The sequence below is a fragment of the Sinocyclocheilus anshuiensis genome, unplaced genomic scaffold, assembly GCF_001515605.1.
Source record: "Sinocyclocheilus anshuiensis isolate Anshui unplaced genomic scaffold, SAMN03320099.WGS_v1.1 scaffold860, whole genome shotgun sequence".
NCBI classification, from domain to species: domain Eukaryota; kingdom Metazoa; phylum Chordata; class Actinopteri; order Cypriniformes; family Cyprinidae; genus Sinocyclocheilus; species Sinocyclocheilus anshuiensis.
In genome coordinates this window covers 74,945-83,185 of record NW_015548288.1, presented here as the reverse complement: position 1 = coordinate 83,185, position 8,241 = coordinate 74,945, and positions in this window count along the sequence as shown.

The window sequence follows — 8,241 nt, the reverse complement described above, 5'->3', positions numbered from 1 at the left end:
GCAAAAGAACACGGGCCACAAGGCTCCGCTGTAGGAACGTCTACCTGTAGTTTACCTTGCTCTTTCGCAAGACCAGAGGTCGCCGAGGGTCCGATCCCCCGCCCCCCCAGGCGCCCAGGCCTGTCATTAATTAGCAGATCTCCATTTGAACCCTGGACTTCTATTTATAACAACACTGCACAGCCCAGTCTACTGCTGACCTACATACACACTCTTAAAGGCATTCATCATCTCCCTCCAACTACCAGCCCTCTAATCTACTCGCTAGAGGGGAAGCGGAAACGTAGAAAAAGGAGGGAAGAGAGAGAGAGGGCGAGAGAGTGACCTATTTATATCCATTACATAATTGTGAGGAATATTAACATTTCCACATCTCTCATTATTGCTGTTTAAATACAGTTCAACATACCATTTAACATGCCATACGCTTGTACTCCCAAACTAGTACTCCCAAGTAGTACTCCCAAACTATTTACTATGTTTCAGTACCAGCCGTGAGATATCAGGTTCTCCAAATATAAATTATTGTTCAATACTGTTTGGAGATCAAACTGTGTACCTGATTTCAGAAGCACAAGCACTTGGTGCAGCAATATGAGGGTAATATGATTACAGAAAGGGTCATTTATATTTGGAGAAAAACAGTTATATTTGTGGACACTCTTGACATTAAGGTTAATTCTGTCTTTCACTCTCTCTGTGTCCTTCCTCTGTCTTTGCACTGCCTCTTTTTCTTCCCTCATGTCTTGCTCTCTCATCACTTTTTTAGCTTTCTGTTGTCTCTCCTTTCCACTTTCGCTTTCTTCCCCTCCAGGCTGCCGGTCGCCACGGATGTGTTGTGTGTGTGTTTATTGCAGAGGGTGTGTGTCTCCACAGGGGCCAATGGGTATTCTGCCCTGTCGTGAACACCGTACCTCTGGATTAATACGCCACATAGTCTAACATTAATACACGTGATCAGATTCTCGTGCTCTCTGCCTGATTGATTCAGTATTCTACCTTAAACTAGCTAGAACAGGGAATCTGTGCTCTGAGAGAATGTAGAGGTTTGTAAACCCAGAGCAAAGAACTCTGGGTACAAAAAACAATAACCTATGGGAGATGGATGTGAAAGCCACCTCAAACTCAAACGATGACGTCAGTGTCGTTTGAGCTCTGTGTTCTCTCTCCTCTCTCTGAGAACTATCGAAGATCATTTCTGCATTTTTGCTTCGTTTTTTTTTTTTTTTTAAATGAAACTGTGGAATCCGTCGCGTCTCATGTTCCTTGTGTATTTTGGTGTAGTTCCTCTAGTTTGTGGTCTAAATGCAGTCTTGCGCTGTTGGTTTCAGTGTGTGATTATCCGTTATACTCGTGTGGATGATGAAAGTGCCAATCAAGCCTGGTTAAGATTAGCTTTGCGATTTGTTTGTGCATTAGAGTTGCTCTCTTTGGAGTGCTGGTGTCCATATCTACGTCATTGATAATTTTAGATCGACTTAAAATGTAAAGAACTATTGGAAGCAATATTGTAGCATGTTGTCAAGTTTTGTGTTTTGTTATGTCTGTTGTATGAGCCTTGGGATTTACTACAAATTTTGAATGAATAGATTTACGTGTACTTTTTTGTAATACCGTGAGTAAAAAAAAAATAAAAATGCTGCTATTTGATAAGTGAAATATACAGAAATATTTTAGTTGAGAAAAAAAAACGTCTGGTCTGTTGATTAGGATTGTGCTCGTTTTTTGACAGGGGTATAAACGAGGTGTATCAATATTAATTACATAGACGCAGTAATAATAGTCAACCTGTGCCAAACTAGACCTTTACAGCTTCTCAACATGTAGGTGTGTGATGAAACATTAGATATCGATAACTTATTTAAAAGCATTGAACAAGTGCCAATCAATCAATATCTTTTAGTTCCAATGAAAAGATAATCAGCGAAGGAAAAAAAAAAGACATAGCGCAATGTTAGCATTGTTTTAACCCCATAGCTGCATAGACTAAGAGAAGAATTGTTTTATGCATCCATATGGTTTTAATACACTCAGTAGAGGCATCATGTGCATTCGTTTGACCTGTGGCTTCCGCACTGCTTTTAAGTCATATTGTCTTTGTAGGTCGGCATGGAGTAGGCATACACATGTTATACGCATTCATAACACAGCCATTTATGAAAGTGTGTTTTGTGGATTTAGGTGTTATCTTTTTGCACGTCTCTATTGCATGATATCCAAGTGAATTATTGAGGGGTGGGAAATCAAAACAGACAAATATGAAAAAATAAATAAATAAATAAACATCTTGCGTCGCTCCGAGACACACTTCTGCATGTGTCAGAAACGGAGCACTATTTCTTTCTACCACTTCATTTGTGTTTCTCTGGTTTGTACAGCTTCCGTTTTTCTCGGTCAGATGGGTGTGGTCTTCTAAAGGCCAGTACACATAGGCCTAAGAACTGCAGTGTAACCATGGGAACTGGAGTCAATCAGGAATTCATAAAACTGAGAGGATTCCAGTTTACGACGGTGAAATGTGTACGTACGTGTGAGACTCCATCGCTCTGCCTCTAATTTCAGGAGGAAATACCCATGCATGGAAACGTCATTTGAATTCAGTTTTTTGGCTACGGTCATGTTTATTCATATGAGGAGTTGCGTTCATCGGTTTCAGACTTCTCTAGTTTCTCAGCTTGATTCTCCTAACCCCACATGTAATTTATGAATGTATTTACATTTGCATAAACTGAAACAAAATGTTATTTCAATGTTAAATGTCTTTTAGGTGTGATGTTTACGGCGGAGGTTGTAAAGTTCATGTAGCTCGATCATATCTGTCAGTAGTGTTAGGAAGGCCCAGAGCCACATTAGCACCCAAATTCATTTCTCTCTCTTCCTGTCTGCTGATGCATCAAATGCACTTTACTGAGCATTAGGTCCCATCACAAACACACACAGTGTAACCTTCTACTGGATGCAAAACTGAACCAAGCAACCTGTTTTTAACATGGAGAACTTTGACAGATATATTGTTGTTTTTCTTGTTGTTGTGTTTTAATTCTTTTCCTTCTTTGGTGTTTGTAAAATGAGTTGTAATTTTTTAAAGTGTGTTTATTTTTGTATTTCTGTTCACTTTGGGGAGGAGAGGTCAGAAGGAGAGTGTGTGTGATATCTGTCCTGCATTCCACTGTCTCTCCTATTACATTCCCTTCTGTGTGTATGTGTGTGTGTGTGTGTGTGTGTGTGAGCGCGAGTGAGAGCGTTTGCAAGGGTGTGTGTTTGTGAGTGTCAAGATAATGACACGCAGACACTCTTGTTACCATTGTAATTGCCAACTGTGTGAAGCTGAACTGCTTTGAAAGTGAAAGGTGTTATTTTTGATTTTCAAAACTGTACGTTCTGTTCAGTTTAGAGGAATGGAAAATAAATTGCAGAAACCTCTGAAAAGTTTGTGTTCTCAATTAATTCCAACATTTTCTGTCTTAGGTACTCCACAGATTCAAGTACAACATTTTATTTATTATTATCATTAAAGGGACGGTCCAATGAAAAAATGGATATTCTGTTTGTTTCCCAACATTCTTCAAAATTTCTTCTTCTTTTTTTCCCGCAAAAGAAGTTTGGTTTGGAACAACTTTTTTGAGTAGACTATTTAAAAAATATTATTCAGGTAAATATGTAAAAAAAATAACAATTGGGTGAAAGATAGACCAATCAAGCAGAATATATATTCTGACATCAACATTTATAAAACTTGCACACATTTTACACATTGTTTTTTAATAAAAAATTGAGTTATTTTACACTAATATTAAAGGGGCTATTTGTTGAATTCAGAAACCCTTGTTATTAGTGACACTGGTACCCATTAAGGCAGGGCATAAACTGCAATTTCCGTGTACGAGTAGATCGTATGCGATGTAAAGCCAAAACTCACGATTTATGTGCTCACACGTGTGAAATACTCGGGTTGCGCAAATGATGACACCGTGTAGGCCTATAGATGATAGCCAGAAAAAAATGTATATATATATATATATATATATACAACACCAGCTATCAGTGATATCAAGAGGATTTTGCATATCCAATTAATGTATTAAATTATTATTATTATTATGGTACTTTTGTTAATAAATTTATAGGTCTAGTATAATTCATTTGCCCCGCAATAATTTCTTAGCGCATCACCGCATAAGGGAAAGATAATAGAAGATTAAATTAGCTTACTCATCATTAAAAAAGTTTTCAAACATTTAGACCTATTATACAATGAATAGGAAATTCTTAACAGTCTAAAATAGCCGAATGTCTGAACACTGTAATAGTCATCAATGAAAAGAGTAGCTTTATTTCAGACAAGGAAATTCCTAAAACAACTTGTTTAACACGAAATAGGCTACTTAAATTCTGGGTTTTTTTCACTACGTATATCGGCCACAAGAGACATTTTTAGAAAGTAAATTAAGACTTTTATATTTGGGATGGCAGAATGAGGGGTGGCAACTGTTTGCCACATAAAACCGGTATTTCCATTAATTGTGTAAATGTAGGCTATAATTCCATTTTCAGTTTAATTTAAATAAAAATGAAATACAAAGTTTAGAACCAAAATATGCATTATTGCGGTGGCATTTTCAGGATTAACAGCATTACTGAGTTTGAGCAGCAGCAGTTCAGGGGAAAGTCTGTTCTCTGTTAATGCATGAACATTACTAAAAATGTATAGGTTATGTTATTCATTATGTTAATGAAATTCAAGTTGCTTTCGATTAAAGTATATGTAAACATAAGAGAGCCCTTGAGCAGGAATCTTCTCCTGATGTGCCTATACTGTTGAGGTCAGTTTTAGGCAGAGCATTAAAAATAAATAAATAAATAAAATAAAGTTTTATAAAATGATATACTTCACATTTCAGCCTTTACGCCACTTTTTAAGAAAAGGGACAAGTCAAAAGTATAAATTATTATATTATTTTAAAACATATATTTGGACCAATCAGACACACATTTGTTCATTAGATTTAACAAATAATTTATTCATTAGATTAACAAATAATCACAGACCCCTCACCCAATAAACATACTGGGTGCTAGCATGTCTGGGAACGACCCCAGGCCCCTGGTTAGCATGGCAACCAGGACCCCTAGCCAGATGAGATAAACTCTTACGACCTAAAAGTATGTAGAAAGAATCAACTCTTACTCAAGTCTCTCTAAAACAGACACATAATGCCCATAAAAATGGACTCTTCTCTAATTAATTCATAGGAAAACATTTCTTTGAATGAACACACATATACTTCAGGTCATTGTGTATGTTGTTACATACACAATGTAATTGTGTGTGTAACAATCAGGCAGCTGATGGCTGCCTCCGTGGCGTGCTCCGCAGTTGCTTTTATGCTTTTATAGCTTCATTCTCTGGTTTTCCTGATGGTTTCATCCATCACGCCTCATTTGCCCTTTCCCGTGTATGAGTGATTGTTTGTTTGTTTGTTTTTTAGACTAGTTTGTGTTAGTGTTTAGTTAATAAAACTCTTGTGCACAAACTTGTGAGTTTCTGATTCTGCCTTGCAAATTAATGTCCCTTTACGATTTTGATCCTCGTTACATGCTCTAATGCATTAATACTGTATGAAAGTATTTTCTGTGGCCACAAAATATCCTTTCCTAGAGTTGATATGAACTTACACTGAATGTTCGCTGGACGAACAGATTAGTTGAGGGCAATTTAATTCCGCTACAGTTACTACTGGCAGCTGATATAAATAATTCTAATTAATTGTAATTATTTATATACATTTCCCTTTTGAGCTAATTTGCTACATAATTGTTTAGATTTGTAGAAGGCACATTAAAGGGGGGGGGGTCTAATGTTATTTCATGCATTCTGAGTTATTTACACTGTTAAAGAGTTGGATTCTCATGTTAAACATGGCCAAAGTAAAAAAAAAAACGAGTTGGACGACAGAGTATTTCTGTGTCAAATACACTCCTTCTGGGTTTGTATAAGTTTCGGAAAGTTTTTTTTCGAGTATGGCCCTTCATGACACCATAAAGAGCGGAATTCCTTATATGGTCACTTCACCCATGAGCGCGCGCACATCAACCAGCGGAAGAGCAGCCCATGGTTTTTTTTTTTTTTCTCTCAGCTTAGTATTTCTTCCTGTTACATCAAATGAATCAAACTCCAGCTCAGTAGGTGGTAGGAATGCAACTTTTTGTTTGTTTGCCAACCGCCATAAAAAGCCAGAAGAAGAAGAAGAGCAGCCCATCAACGTGCTTAATTCGGGTTATGGAAGTCGTCGGCAGCGCTGCACAGGACTTGCTCGAATGTCTCCAAAGAAGTGTGTTTTCAGTTGTGAGGGAAAGATAACCTTGTTCAGCTTCCCAAAGAACCCAGCGTTAAGGGAACAGTGGATGCAGTTTTTTTTCCGGGGCAGCAACGGCGTTTCACACGTGTGTTTGTTTGTTCCTGTCATTTCAGTGATGAACGTTTTACAAACAAGGCCCAGTTCGACGCTGGATTTGCAGATCTTTTGATAATAAAAGGTGGAGCGGTCCCAGCGATAAAAGATCCCGGTCATGAGTCGAAACCGCAGGCGGTGAGTAAAACTGCATCAGATTTCTGTGTTTTGTTGGCAAGGCGTGTAAGTGCATATGTAACGTTAAACAACACGACTGTGCTCGCGACTCTTTAGCTCCGCCCACGGCACCTTCAGGAGTTCGGCTGTTTTTGGAGAGAATCGTAAAGCTATATCTTTCTTTTATAAATCTGATAAAACTAGACTTTGGAAATATGAAGGATGCAGTACTACTCTATAGGTACTCGAGATTAACATGAGATTGGCAGAAACTGTGTGTGTTAATGTCTCCTTTAACTTCTCGCGATCCACCCCTTCACTAGTCTCAGCCTTAGACATCACGCCCACGGACCGTTGGCTAAACGTCTGATGCATATGGGACACAAAAGTGGAAACACTTCAGGAGTGTCGAAGTCGTCATCAGATTGGTTGAATTCTACAGGATTTCTGGAAACAAAGATGCCATGACGCCAAACCCCCTCACGAAAGAAGAAAGCCGTAGTGTTTACAACTGTGACGACGAGCGCTTATCAGGATCAACTAAACGCTGGAGTTTCAAAAGTATGTGAAATATTTAAAGTTTGCAGCATAGAATCTTTAAAATACGTCCGAGAGTTTTACACACCGGTCTGTTATTGTGGTGACATTTCCACGCCCCGAAACGTGACGCTGAACGAAACGAACTGTGATTGGTTGTTTGACATGTCGGTCAAACGGCCTCATGGGCGGGCCTTGGCCAATGAAAGCTGCCATGGATTCCAGACCTTCAGCCGTCAGTCTGAAGGTCTGGCTACGCGAGACTACCCCTTCACAGGCTTTCATATAGCGCTTTTCCACTGCATGGTACGGCACGGTATGGCTCGGTACGGTTCAGTTTTGGGGGTTTTCCACTGGGTACAGTACCTGGTACCTGGTACTTTTTTTAGTACCACCTCGGTTGAGGTTCCAAGTGAACCGTACCGTTACCAAAACGTGACGTGTAAACTCTGCTGATCACGGATTGGCCAAAGAGAATCGTCACTACCTGCGTCACTGAACTTACGATATGAGACACAACAGAAACGCTAGATTTAAATCAGCACAGTCAGCGAAGGATCAAACGCAACTGTTTTGAACGAGCGCACCTTTTTTTAACAACCAAAAAGTGGCTGTTTCGTTGTCTGTTGCGGAAGACCAGACGTTCCTCTTGTTGATAGCAGAGGAGCAGATCCAGCGAGAGCTTGATGGGGCGACGATGAATGAAAAAGTTTTTCAGGAGTCGCGGCAGTAGAGGCGGCGCAACTATAAACGACACGTGAATAATCCCGCCCACTCTAAAGCGGTACTGAACTGCAGTGGAAACGCAAACCGGGCCATGCCGTACTGAGCTGTGCCGAGCCGAGTCGTACCACGCAGTGGAAAAGCGCCATAACACCTCAGAAAGGCAGAACAGGCCTCTGGTTCCATGGCAACCAATGCTGATATCACAGGTTTTATTGCCCAAAGGAATGCGGGCAGAGCAACTCACTAATTTTCCTCATAGGAAAGACACATAATGCCCAGAGAAATGGACTGTTCTCTAATTAATTCATAGGAAAACCTTTATTTGAATGAACACACATATACTTCAGGCCATTGTGTATGTTGTTACTGTCCTTGTATATTGTCTTTTATATTGTATAACTTTTTTTTT